Source organism: Cebus imitator, unplaced genomic scaffold (genome assembly GCF_001604975.1).
Source record: "Cebus imitator isolate Cc_AM_T3 unplaced genomic scaffold, Cebus_imitator-1.0 Scaffold116, whole genome shotgun sequence".
NCBI classification, from domain to species: domain Eukaryota; kingdom Metazoa; phylum Chordata; class Mammalia; order Primates; family Cebidae; genus Cebus; species Cebus imitator.
Window position 1 is genome coordinate 2,865,191 of NW_016107431.1, and position 12,108 is coordinate 2,877,298.

Here is a 12,108-nt window from a genome sequence, read left to right on the forward strand (position 1 = left end):
ATATATATATATATACACATATATATATATATACACATATATATATATATACACATATATATATATATATACACATATATATATATATAAACATATGTACATATATATGCTGCTATAAAATATAACAATAAAACTGATTCTACTTTTTCCATATTTATTAAACACATAACAAGAAAATTGGCCTTTACTTACATGGAAAAATAAAAACAGAACTACAGCAAATAAAAATCTCATAGTAAGATCATTAATGACAGGAAAAATAGCCAAAGGGCATTACAGAATATTCTTTATTTTCAATATCTTCTGAAAAAAAGAAGTATCAGTTTGGCGTTATGGATACAGACTTTGTAAAGGCAAATCATCTTTTAAAATTTGTTTCAGATGTACAAATAAACTACAGTAAAATATTTAAGACACATTTTGACATGAGCCAAATGTAAGCCTGGAATAATTTGCTAAATGTCAAGAGAGGGAAAAAATTAGACCAAATGGTTGCCCTTAAGCTTAACTATAGTATTTTCTTGTATCTGTGTTTGAAAAGTCACCACTGCTAGCTAACAGAAAACATTAAATCAAAGGGATTTAGCATTGTGGTTAATGTCTTGTTCTTTATGATCTCCATGGCCCTAGATATTGCAGCACATATTTTACACATGTAATTCTGCTTTGGGACTGCTCTAAAACCATCGTACAATGTGCTGAATTAATAATGCTTATAAGTGTAACATATACAGGGAGAGTTTGAACAACTCTTGATGAAAGGTGATATATATTTATGAGGTGCCAGATATTTGCCTTTAAAAGTAATTTTTATTAACCCACACTATTGAGATTTGTATTGAAGTGGTCTCTTTGTGGTAGTATATTGTTTAAAATATGTTCTGTGAAATTTAGGCACAATGGGGTGAATAAAAGAATAAGTACCTGTCTAAATTTTATGTATTTTTAAAAATTGAACCATGGGGGTATACTTTTAATGCAGGTGCATTGTATTAGGCAGAAAACAATAAAAGGGGTTATATATTTCATATGCAACTGCAGGTTTTAAAAAAGTACATATTATTATTTTCAATATTTTATTTTCTTTTTATTATGGAGGTAATCATGATATCACATGCTCATGTATCGTGTTTCTTGCAAGGTGTTCAAAACACATTACAGTAATTCAGTGTTTTACTTATAACTTTCCTTGAGGGAAGCAAGGACAGTATTATTGCCCCATTTTATGGACAAGGCAACTGGTTAACAAATGGCTGCTGTCTAAATGTCAGAGTTTTTTGTTTTTTTTTTTTCCTCTGGCCTTGCACATCATGTGTCCACTAAGCTGATTCTGTTGCTGCTGACCACCAGAGTCACCACTCCTTTGACTACTGCCCTGGCTATTGTGACTAGCACACTTCAGAGTGTTCATTTCTTTCCAAACACAAGGCAGAGTTCATGCTGCAAATTTTAATGATAGTTTACTGAACATTTCGGGAAGTAGAAGGTGTACATTACAAGGTGACTACATTCAACAACTGGCCAGGTGCAGATCAGTCAGATTCCCCTTACTGGCTTGCTTCCTGTCCTACTGCTGACTAGTTTCCTTGTGGCCAGAGCGATTAATCTCTTGTCATATTACAAAGCCTGATGTATATCTAATCTAAGCTCCAGAAAGAGTAGAACACATTTTCTTCCCTTAATCTAAAACCCACTTCCATGGGTCCCAGAATTTTCTTCGTAGGATGGAAATTTTCATTTCTTTTAAAGATAGCATCCTTCTCATCTACACAAGTGTGTTCCATCTCATGGTCATAATACCAAATTTACATAATAGTCAAATCTACTATGTCTGCCTTATTTGGCCTTGAATAACACTATGTATTTGATAGAAACAGCCTGGACAGATGGGCTTACACCTAATTTTATTTCTACTCAATAAGGAGTTAGTATACACTGGCGTTCAGTCTTATTCAAGTTTTCTTGTTTTTGTCATATATGATCCTAGGATGCATAATAGACACGTCAGCAGAACCTGAAGTTCCAAGGCCTATCCACACACTGGGACATGTTTGTGTCTCACATACTTATTTACTCAATTACTGATTCATTAAACAATTATTTAAAAGTGCGTCTGAATGTGATGGTTACTGAGCCACACAATGTAACCGAATTAGACAGGCTGCCTGCCCTCAGTCATCTTGTAGTATAGATAAAGTAAGCCACAAACAATCATCAAACATTTTTCTTTTTAAAAAAGTGTGTCAGTTTTCATCCATGTATTTGTTCTCCACTAGACACCATCTGGAGGGACTTTAAATCAGGTGCTCAAACAAGGAACGGATAACACTAATTCCCTTGATCTCCCTCTTTTACTCTCACAACCCGTCTTATCTCTGAAAAAGCTGAAGGCATACTTTTAGAAGTCTCTTTACCAATGCAATGATTCCATGCATAATTAATAGAACCACTTGTTCTAACTTATCCAGTGAAGTAATGAAAACAAGAGAATGGGCAGCTGTTTTATCTGTAAATTTTTTAAAGCAAGAAAAAGAGTTTTCTGAATATTGGCCTCATCAGTAAACTTAGAATGAACAGTGATGAAAGAGTATGTGAAAATAAAGACTGAGTTCCTTTTATATAATTTCTTAGGGACATACTTGGTTGGAAATGAGTTTTCAAATGGAACCATAACTCATCTTAAACAATTAAAACCTTACTTTTGTGCATATTGGTCACAAACATACTTATTTTCTAATTTGGAATGTGGGGTAGTTCTATAGTTTATTATGATAATAATGAATCATAAATAGGGAAAATATTGAAGAAGGAAGATTCTTGAGTATATAAAATAATCACAGCTTAAAATATCAAATATAATTTATTTTTAAATTTTATGTAAATCATTTTTTCTTATCTTTGCAAGTTATAATAATGGTTTTGGTTTCTTATATAAAATCATGAATTCATGCAATCTTAACAGTTGGAAGGTGCCTTAGAAGTCTCTTCCTTCTAATTCATGCTCAAGACAGAAATCTCTTCATCCCCATCATGCTTAAATGATTTGTTTGAACACTTTAAATGAAAAACTCATATTTTGAGGCAATTTATTTCAATAATGGGCAGCCTTGATGGCTCTTAGGATTTCTCTTCATTGTGCCTTAATTCCTGCCCTTTTAGTCTTCCACACAGTGACTTTTTCGACCCTGCCTTTTTAAGTATTTGAAGAGAGAAATAATATGCCCTCCACTACCCCTTCTCTTTCCCAGAAAAAAACCTTTTCTTTCTTGCTTTCTTTCTTTCTTTTTTCTTTTTTTTTTTTAACGGAGTCTTTCTCTGTCGCCAGGCTGGAGTACAGTGGTGCGATCTCAGCTCATTATAACCTTCAACTCCCTGGTTCAAGTGATTCTCTAGCCTCAGCCTCCTCAGTAGCTGAGATGATAGGCACACGCCACTGAGCCCAGCTAAGTTTTGTATTTTTAATAGAAACAGGGTTTCGCCATGTTGGCCAGTATGCTCTTGATCTCCTGACCTCATGATCTGCCTACCTTAGCCTCCCAAAGTGCTGGGATTACAGGCGTGGTGGCCTGGCCAAAACCCTGTCTTTGTGTCCAGAGAAGGATATACTATTTCAGTCAGAGAGAACAACATGAACAAACATGCAAAGCAAGCACCTCATGAATTGAGCTAGCAACATGGGCTAGAAAATGAAATATATGAGAAGCAGTAAGAGAAAGTAGAAAATAAATTGAAAATGAAGATTGGGGTCTGATTGTGGGTAGCTATAGGCAAAGGGATCTTTGATGATTATTTTTAAGTAAGGATAGTGATATGATCAAATGTCTGTTTCAGGAAGATTGATCAGACATGACTAATCATGTAGAGAATTAATTTCCAGTTGTATATGAATTTTTTGTCCGTTATTCTCTTCATGTCAACTTTTTGCATTCAGGCCCTTATGTAATCCCCTCTCTAAGCATGTAGGCTGAACCTAGAAACTTGCTTGTAACCTATAGACTATAGCAAAAGTGCTGGGATGTCAGTTCCATGATTATGTTACAAAAGATTCTAACTTTCCCCTTAATAGCAGACTCTCTCTATTACTTTTTCAGTTTGCATGCTTTCTTAAAGCAAGCTGGTACCTTGGAAAGGCCTATGTGCAAAAAACTGAATGTGGCCTCTGGCCAACCACCAGCGAGGAGCTAAGGCCCTCAGTCCAGCAGTTTGTGAAGAACTGAATCCTGCCATCAACCATGTGAGCCTGGAAGTGGATTCTTCCCCAGGTAACCTTCAGATGACTACATCCCAGATGACAGGTTGATTACAGCCTGTAATAGGGCTTAAAATAGAGGATCCAGTTAAACCATGACTGGACTTTTGACCTAAGATATTTAGATAATAAGTGTGTGTTGGTTTAAGCTGCCAAGTTTTTTAAGTTTTTACACAGCAATAGGTAACTAATACAGGGCTACATGTGTGATATTTTGAAAATATGTGCTAGTTCAACTTGTGATGATAAATCTCCTGGTGAGCTGAAGAAATTTCACCTGATACATAGGTTGTGATTATATAGGAAATAGACATATAAACATTGTGAACAAGAGTATTGTGATACTCAGAAATAATAGGGGAATGACAGATATTTGGATGATAGATTTGATTTTTTGGTTCTGGTATATATAAATTCATATTTACACATTAAAACATAGAACTGTATTCTCTGGACTGAGGTATTATTGACAGTAAAAGGGAATATTACTGTGTCCCTAAAGAGCATACCTTAAATTTTTTGTGTGAGAGTTTTATAATTGCAAAGCAGCTAGAGTGTACAAGACTAAAATATTCAAGTAGTTTTTTAAGCTGGCAGAAGACCAGCAAGATAAAGGCTCTAGTTAGGACCTCAAAAAAATAAAATAGAGGTTATCTCTTATATTTTGATGTGTGCTTGCTACCATTTTTTAAAAGTGAGAAATTCATTACAAATACTTGAATTTACAGAAGAGATCTTTGGCATTGCAGCCAAAAGCTTAAAAACTAAAACAACAACACATACAAAATGAAGTGTTGCTAAACCAAATCAGACTATTTTATCCTGCCTTGTCCAAAATATTATTCCATTTTCTTGTGAAAATAATTTATTAATAGCTCTTATGATTTTGCATTTAAAAATATTGACTAGGTAATGTGATCACGTTTCCTTACTGGGAAAACAAGCTTAGGAAAAATATATAAGAATGACTCTAGGACACTACAGACATAAAAAGGCTTTGAGAATTTTGGGGCCCAAATCCAGGAAGATATTGAAAGCCAAAAAGTATACCCAATATTTGTGCATACTTCTCTCATAAGTTTAGGTGCATCTGTAGATTCTTTTGGAGACAAATTGATCAGAACTTTGGATACATTTGCAATGCCAAAGAACAGAAACTCAAGTCTGTGCTAGATGAAGGCCCCTGGCAGATCCCTATCATTTGAATTAGGACCTCCAAAGGGCTGCACAGTGGAAGAAAAACCAATTCAGAAATAAGAAATAACCGTCCTGAGTGGTAACTGGATTCAGATGATCACTAATTTCTGGTGCTTCTGGCTGCTGGCCTAAATCAAATATAAATCCTCATTTTCACCTCTGGATAAGACATAGCCTTTCAAGGCAGACCAGAACAACTACAAAAACTGGACAAATTATAAAATCACTTATTGAAATGCATAAAAGACAAACAGAATCCACAAGGCCTATATAAAGTAAAATTCTAGCAAAGGAAAAATTTATGGAGGTGAGGTAAGGATATGCAGCCATTCTTGAAGGCATTTGTTTGTCCTAGGCTTGAGACAAAAGCTGAGACAACTGAGCGAACCCGTGCATAGGCAAACTTCTAGGGAACAGAGGGAAAAGCAGAGAATTTTGTGGGGTTGAGGGTCACATGGGACTGGATTGAAATAATTAGAGGTTTCAGGGAGCTCAGACACATAGCTCATCTTATCCTCAGCGTATTCCCTGAACTCCAAAGCTGCACAGAGCTGGAGGCCAAAACACAAAGACTAAAAATTAAAATGTCTAAAAATCACAGGAATATCCTGTATTCTTGCCTTGGAAGACTAACTGTTGCAAATATGTCAATTTCTAGCAGCTGATTTAGAAAGTCAATGCAATCTCAACCAGAATTCTGAACAGTATTGTTTAAGAAAAATTGACAAATGGATTGAAGAATAAATATGGGAATGCAATTGACTAAATTTTGAAAAGAAATTACAAAATTGGAGAAGACTGTTAGGTATCAAAACACAAGCTCTATTATCAATCTTTATTTGAAATGTAATTAATATATGATAAAACCAAACATTTAATATATACAATTTGATGAGTTTGCACATATGTGTGCACTCATAAAATGTCATAATAATCAAGGTAATAGACATGTCCATCATCTCCAGAAATTTCTTGTATCTCTTGTGTGTGTGTGTGATAAGAACACTCAATGTGGGATTTACTCTCAACAAATTTCTAAGTGCATAAAATGGTATTTTTGACTATAGACACTATACCTTGAAGCAGATCTCTAGAATGAATTCATCTTGCTATACTAATGAAGACAGGTTGTATTGGCATCAGGACAGAAATATAAGCCATTGAATTGGAATTTAGAGTCCAGAAACATACCTTGTACATATAGTCACATGATTTATGACACATTTAGTACCACAATGCTGCACCACAAAGGTTGTCTTTTCAATAAATTATCTTTTGTCAGCTGTATATCCATATTGTAAAAATGAAATCTGACCTGGTAGATAATAGATCTAAATATGAAAAGTAGAACAATAAAGTTTATAAAAGATAACATAGAGGCATATCATCTTGACTGTTGAAAAGGGAAGCACTTCCTATATTAGTCACAAAAGTTCTAACACCAGCAAATAGGCAGAAAACAAATTAAAATAGAAACAACTCTATTATCAAAGATACCATGTGAGAAATATACAAGAAGTCTCCCAAAATGGGTGAAATAGTTTTAGACACATGTAACTAAAAGAAGGTCTATATCCAGAATTTATAAAAGACTACAACAAGGCCAGGCATGGTGGCTCATGCCTGTAATACCAGCACTTTGGGAAAATAACAAATATTTATTACATCAGTTTCTATGGGTCAAGAATCAGGCACAATTAATCTGGACACCTGTGACTCAAGGTCTTTCATGAGGTTGAAATTAGGTATTTGGATGGCAGTCATCTGGAGCATCAATGGAGCTAAAATATCTTCTTCCAAACTCACTGATGCAGTTTTGGCAGATCTCTGAAGAATCCACTTCTAAAGTCACTTATGAGTGTCTCCTTCCAAGGCTGCCTTATAACATTGCAACTGGCTTTCCCCAGCCTGAATGACTTAAGGGAGAACCAGAGAGAACACCATAAGGGAAGTCATTGTCTTTTTTATTACCTAATCACACAAGGTCCATCCTATTATTTCTGCTTCATTTCATTTTTTAGAACAAGTTCCTAAACTCACAGTATGACTAACAGGGGGTAGGTGTTGTTGAGGTCTATCGTGGAGCTTTCCTACTATAGATGGCAGTGTCCAATTTTTTACCTTGGTGGAGATACCATAAATGATTGCTTTATGTTATTCACTGGGCTATATATTTTTCTTGTAAACTTTTCTTTATATTTTTTTTAATTGCATTTTAGCTTTTGGGGTACATGTGAAGAACATGTAAGATTGTTGCATAGGTATACACATGGCAGTGTGATTTGCTGCCTTCCTCCCCATCACCTATTTATTGTTGTTAAAACATTTTACTTTTCTAAAACATTATTTTTATGTTTTATTTTTTTAAGACACAGGATCTTGCTCTGTCACCCAGGCTGGAGTGTGATGCTGTGATCATAGCTCTCTGTAATCTTATAAATTCCTGGCCTCAAACAATCCCCCTGCCTCATCCTTCCAAGCAGCTAGGACTATATAGCATGTGCCACGTTGCTTTGCTGATTTTTAAAATTTTGGAGAGACAGTGTTTTCCTATATTTTCTAGCCTGGTCCGGAACTCCCAGTCTCAAGTTATCTTCCTACCTCTGCCTCCCAAAGTGTTGGGATTACAGGGGTGAGTCATCATAACTGGCCTAAAGTTTTTTAAATTAAAAATATACTGTCATAGACATTTCTTCAAGTTTCAAGTGTTCACAGAATGGAATCAAGATAGTATACAATTGCAAAGGACTTCTTCTTACCCATTCCCTTAGATATATGGACTGCTTTAAAACTACTTAGAAATTTAATTTAGGATCCCACTTACAAACAACTAAACCCACCAACAATTAAAATTGAAATGGATAAATTAAATTGAGCTGATCTTTCCCTTAGGAAGCAATTTTTCTCAACACCCTTATTTAAACGTTTCTTGCTTAGTATGCTTTTTAGTTGCTTGTGAACAAATTATACCTAAGAGAAAGTCTCAAATTTCAAGTTTTCCTCAAATGCCACTCTCAATATGAGCCTAATAACTTTCCTAATAACATACCATGAGTACAGTTTTCTAAATTTCAAACGAAAAATATTTTTTCTATATTTCATAGAAATCTTCACTAGTGATTTGAATAGGCATAACTATTTTTTTCTGACATATAAATAGTGATAAAGAAAGCATTTTCTTAGTACTTTAATTTGAATATCATGCTTCTAATTGAAATATAACCAATGCACATGGTATTAAAGTAAAAAGGAATCATTGCTTGAACTAGTCATCTGATAACAATACACATACATAAATAGATTCTTTCATGGATAAGAGAGGAGCAGCTTACATCTAAGCGTACTGCTCACTCATTTCTTGACAAACTTGACAAATGTCACAGCCCAGTCAGTCACCTTGGCCTTCACTATGGAGAAGTGCACAGATGTGGACATGGATATGAAATGCTCCTGTCACTTTCCCTCAAGTGGACAATTCCAGAGGGAGCTTGAGAACAGGTTAAAAAGAGTTGAGAAAAATACAATGTTTCTTTTTTATGTAAGTGTTTAGTATAACTAAAAAGCATAAAATAGTAAGACTGATAAAAATATATACAAATAATGTGCATCAAAGTCAATTTTTAAAAGCATATGTTATTATATCATGAAATCAAAACTCTCAGATTTTAACGAGAATTTTATAATAACAATGATAAAAAAGACAACCGTATCAGTTATTGACCTATTCCTTTTCTTAATGCTAAAGCTATTCTTCTTTCTACAATGTGATGCTGGGGTGGGGACCTTTTGTTGGCTACTCCCTGATTGGCTCTATCAGTCGGGTGCACAGGAAGGAGCTTGGCAGGCTGGAGAGGGAGGAAATGTTTGCTGTGCCCTTTTTGCTTGTTGGTTCCATAGTATGGCCCTAGCAATGACCCTGCACCGTGGCAGTGGTAGTTGATTCCAGTGCTCACTTTCTGTACTTTTTCCCAGACCACTCAGTGGTACAAGAAGCTATGCCTCTGCTTCAGAGATTTGAGTCCCCAATTTGTAGGGTGTTCCATTTACCTTCTCTCATCATTTCCAAAGCCCCAGAGGTGCACTGCCTCTGTGTTGCCTCAGTTACTTTTAACTTTTCCAGTTCTCTAGTATATGATTAATTAATTCCTTATATTGGCTTTTCTGTATTGAAATATCAGATATGGTTTATGTATTTCCTGTTGGGCCTCCTTCGATATAATAGTCTCAACTATAACTAATTATAGGATTATTACAAAAATGTGTTATGGACATGTTCAAATCTGTATTTTGATTTGCTAAAGAGGAAGATCTTTTTCTTTTGCCTGTTTAATGAAAATGATTTCATTGGTTTAAGAAGAAAAATGATTCCATTTACATTTACTGAAGTGTACATATGAGCAGTTTGTACTCCAATTATGCGTGTAACTGCTTGGAAAAAAAATCCCAAGTGGTCATGCTGTAAGATAATAAAAATAAAATTTAGCTAAGACATGTAATGTTCATCCTTTTAAGAAGGCACATTGTCATACCATGCATCATAAATTATAAATAATCTATAATCTAAATAAATCGAGAGAACTTACTTTCTTAATAATTACTGGAAAAATAAAAAGCATACTAATTTCTTTTGAGTGATGATCAAACAATTAGTAAAATTTATTCTGAAATTCCACCAATACCTAAAAATCGATAACCTAAATACTGCCTTGGGTTGGACATTATTTTTAAAAGGAACTAATAAAAATTTGTTTCTGTTGCATAAATATGCATCTTTAATAAATTAAATGATTTTAAATAGTTGCAATGACCGCTATATTGTTTATATAAATATTTAGGAAGATAAGGTAAATACTTGTGAAACATGTTTGTCATAGAATTCCAGAGATAATATTGAGTACACACTTAATTTTAAAAATGTAAGTTCCTTTCCCATATATTTTGAAACTCCATATTTATGATTTTTATGATTTATTTGTTTTGAGAAAGGGTACAATAGCAATATTGAAAATAAAAAAATGAAAATATATGTCAAGGAACTGGGGCATAGAACTCTAAATTTTAATAGGTAATTAGTCATCTTGCTAATATTAGGATACTTAAAATGTTCTAAGTTTTTCAATTATATAAAGCTGCTTAATTGCAAACATACTGAAATGCAAAACTGACCATTTTAATAGATTTGTAACAGATATGAAATACAGTAAGTTATGACAGCATTAAATCACTCAATAAATTATTTGAGAAAATGGTACAATAATTTTTCGTGTAGCATATGGAATACATTTTTCTGTTCCTGAAGATTCTAAATCTGTTGGACTTCTCCTATTATTAGAAAGAGTGCTCTTGAGCGAAAGCTTCTGCTTTGATTACCCACTTTACTGCAGCTGTTCTCTAAATTGTGTAGTAGTTTGTAATTGCCAAATTCATTATTCTTTTTTGGTTCTCATCTTGGAGGAGAATTGGTAATGATTTTAAAACTATAAAGTCAGTGTTCTTGCTATCTATTGGACCGTGCAAAAATTTAAATGTCTATGTGGACACCATGAAATTCTTGCCAGAATACCTAATTCCATGGCTGGAGTAGGGAATATGTAATGTTTGGTATCTGGGGTTCCTATTGACACTGACACTAAAGAATTCTTACATTTAATATCTGGTAAAGAAGTAGGGGTTCATGGCTATCTGAATTAGGGTAAACCACCAGATAGGCTGTGATATTGAAGAGTGTCATCAGCCCACCAAAATTTCCTCATGATATACCAAAAATCACCTATGGACAAATTGAATAGGTATGTTAGAAACTAAGGTCTTTATCAGAAAACCAGTCTTCCTAAGACTTTCAAAAGAAAACATGATGGCTGAGGTGGTGAAATAATAATAACTAGATGAGCCAAAGTTGCTCTTTTAATTCAAACAATGTGCATGTACACATTCACCACAATCACCCTCTGGAGATTTGATCACCATTTTTTCTTTTTTTAACAATCAACTAATTTTGTTCTAGGACTAACAAAAGATGTGATAGAGGAAAGAATGAGTTGGAAAGAACACTGGTTCATTTTCTCTTAGACTAACAAAAGCAATCTTTAGGTAAACAATGCTGAGAATTTGGCCCAGGATAAGTGGCCATTCCCATTCTGTCATCCCCAAGAAAAATAATAGAAGACTATAGATGAAGTAGTGATCCTGTGAAATAAAAGGAAGGGGTTAATTTATCCTTGTGTGGAGATGTGCTTTTGTGTATACCCAACACATGAATACATCTGTCAGGAAGGCTCGTCAAAATAATGCTTTTCTGCCATGAAATACATATGGAGCCAATGATTTTACTAGAGTATAGTTATTACACATGTCCAGTGGTTTTTGGGCCACCAATGTACCTAGGAAAAGGTAAAGACTTGAAGCCATAGAATAGGCTTCACACTGTATTCATTAAGCTCTTCATATTTGCAGACTAAAAAAGATTTATTCTTATTGTAATTGTTATTTCTGTCTTACGGTAAAAAGAAAACTGTTTCTTTTCAATCTCAAAACTGTGAATCATGTAGCAAATTATGGCTGTAGATTGTTTTCTCTTTTTGCAAATGAACATCTCCCTACATGGGTAAATTAGATTGAAGCCCACAGTTGCATTGGGGGTTACAACAGTTCTACAAAGATGT

General features: G+C 34.3%; 1 long non-coding RNA gene across 2 annotated transcripts in view; it reads left to right on the forward strand.

The window, feature by feature from the left end:
- LOC119472733 overlaps window positions 1–12,108 on the forward strand; it is a 165,069-nt gene that overhangs the window by 80,037 nt on the left and 72,924 nt on the right. For both annotated transcript variants that reach the window (XR_005201922.1, XR_005201923.1), the window contains one exon: window positions 4,092–4,262. This is a non-coding gene — a long non-coding RNA (uncharacterized LOC119472733). The remainder of the gene's footprint in view (window positions 1–4,091; window positions 4,263–12,108) is intronic.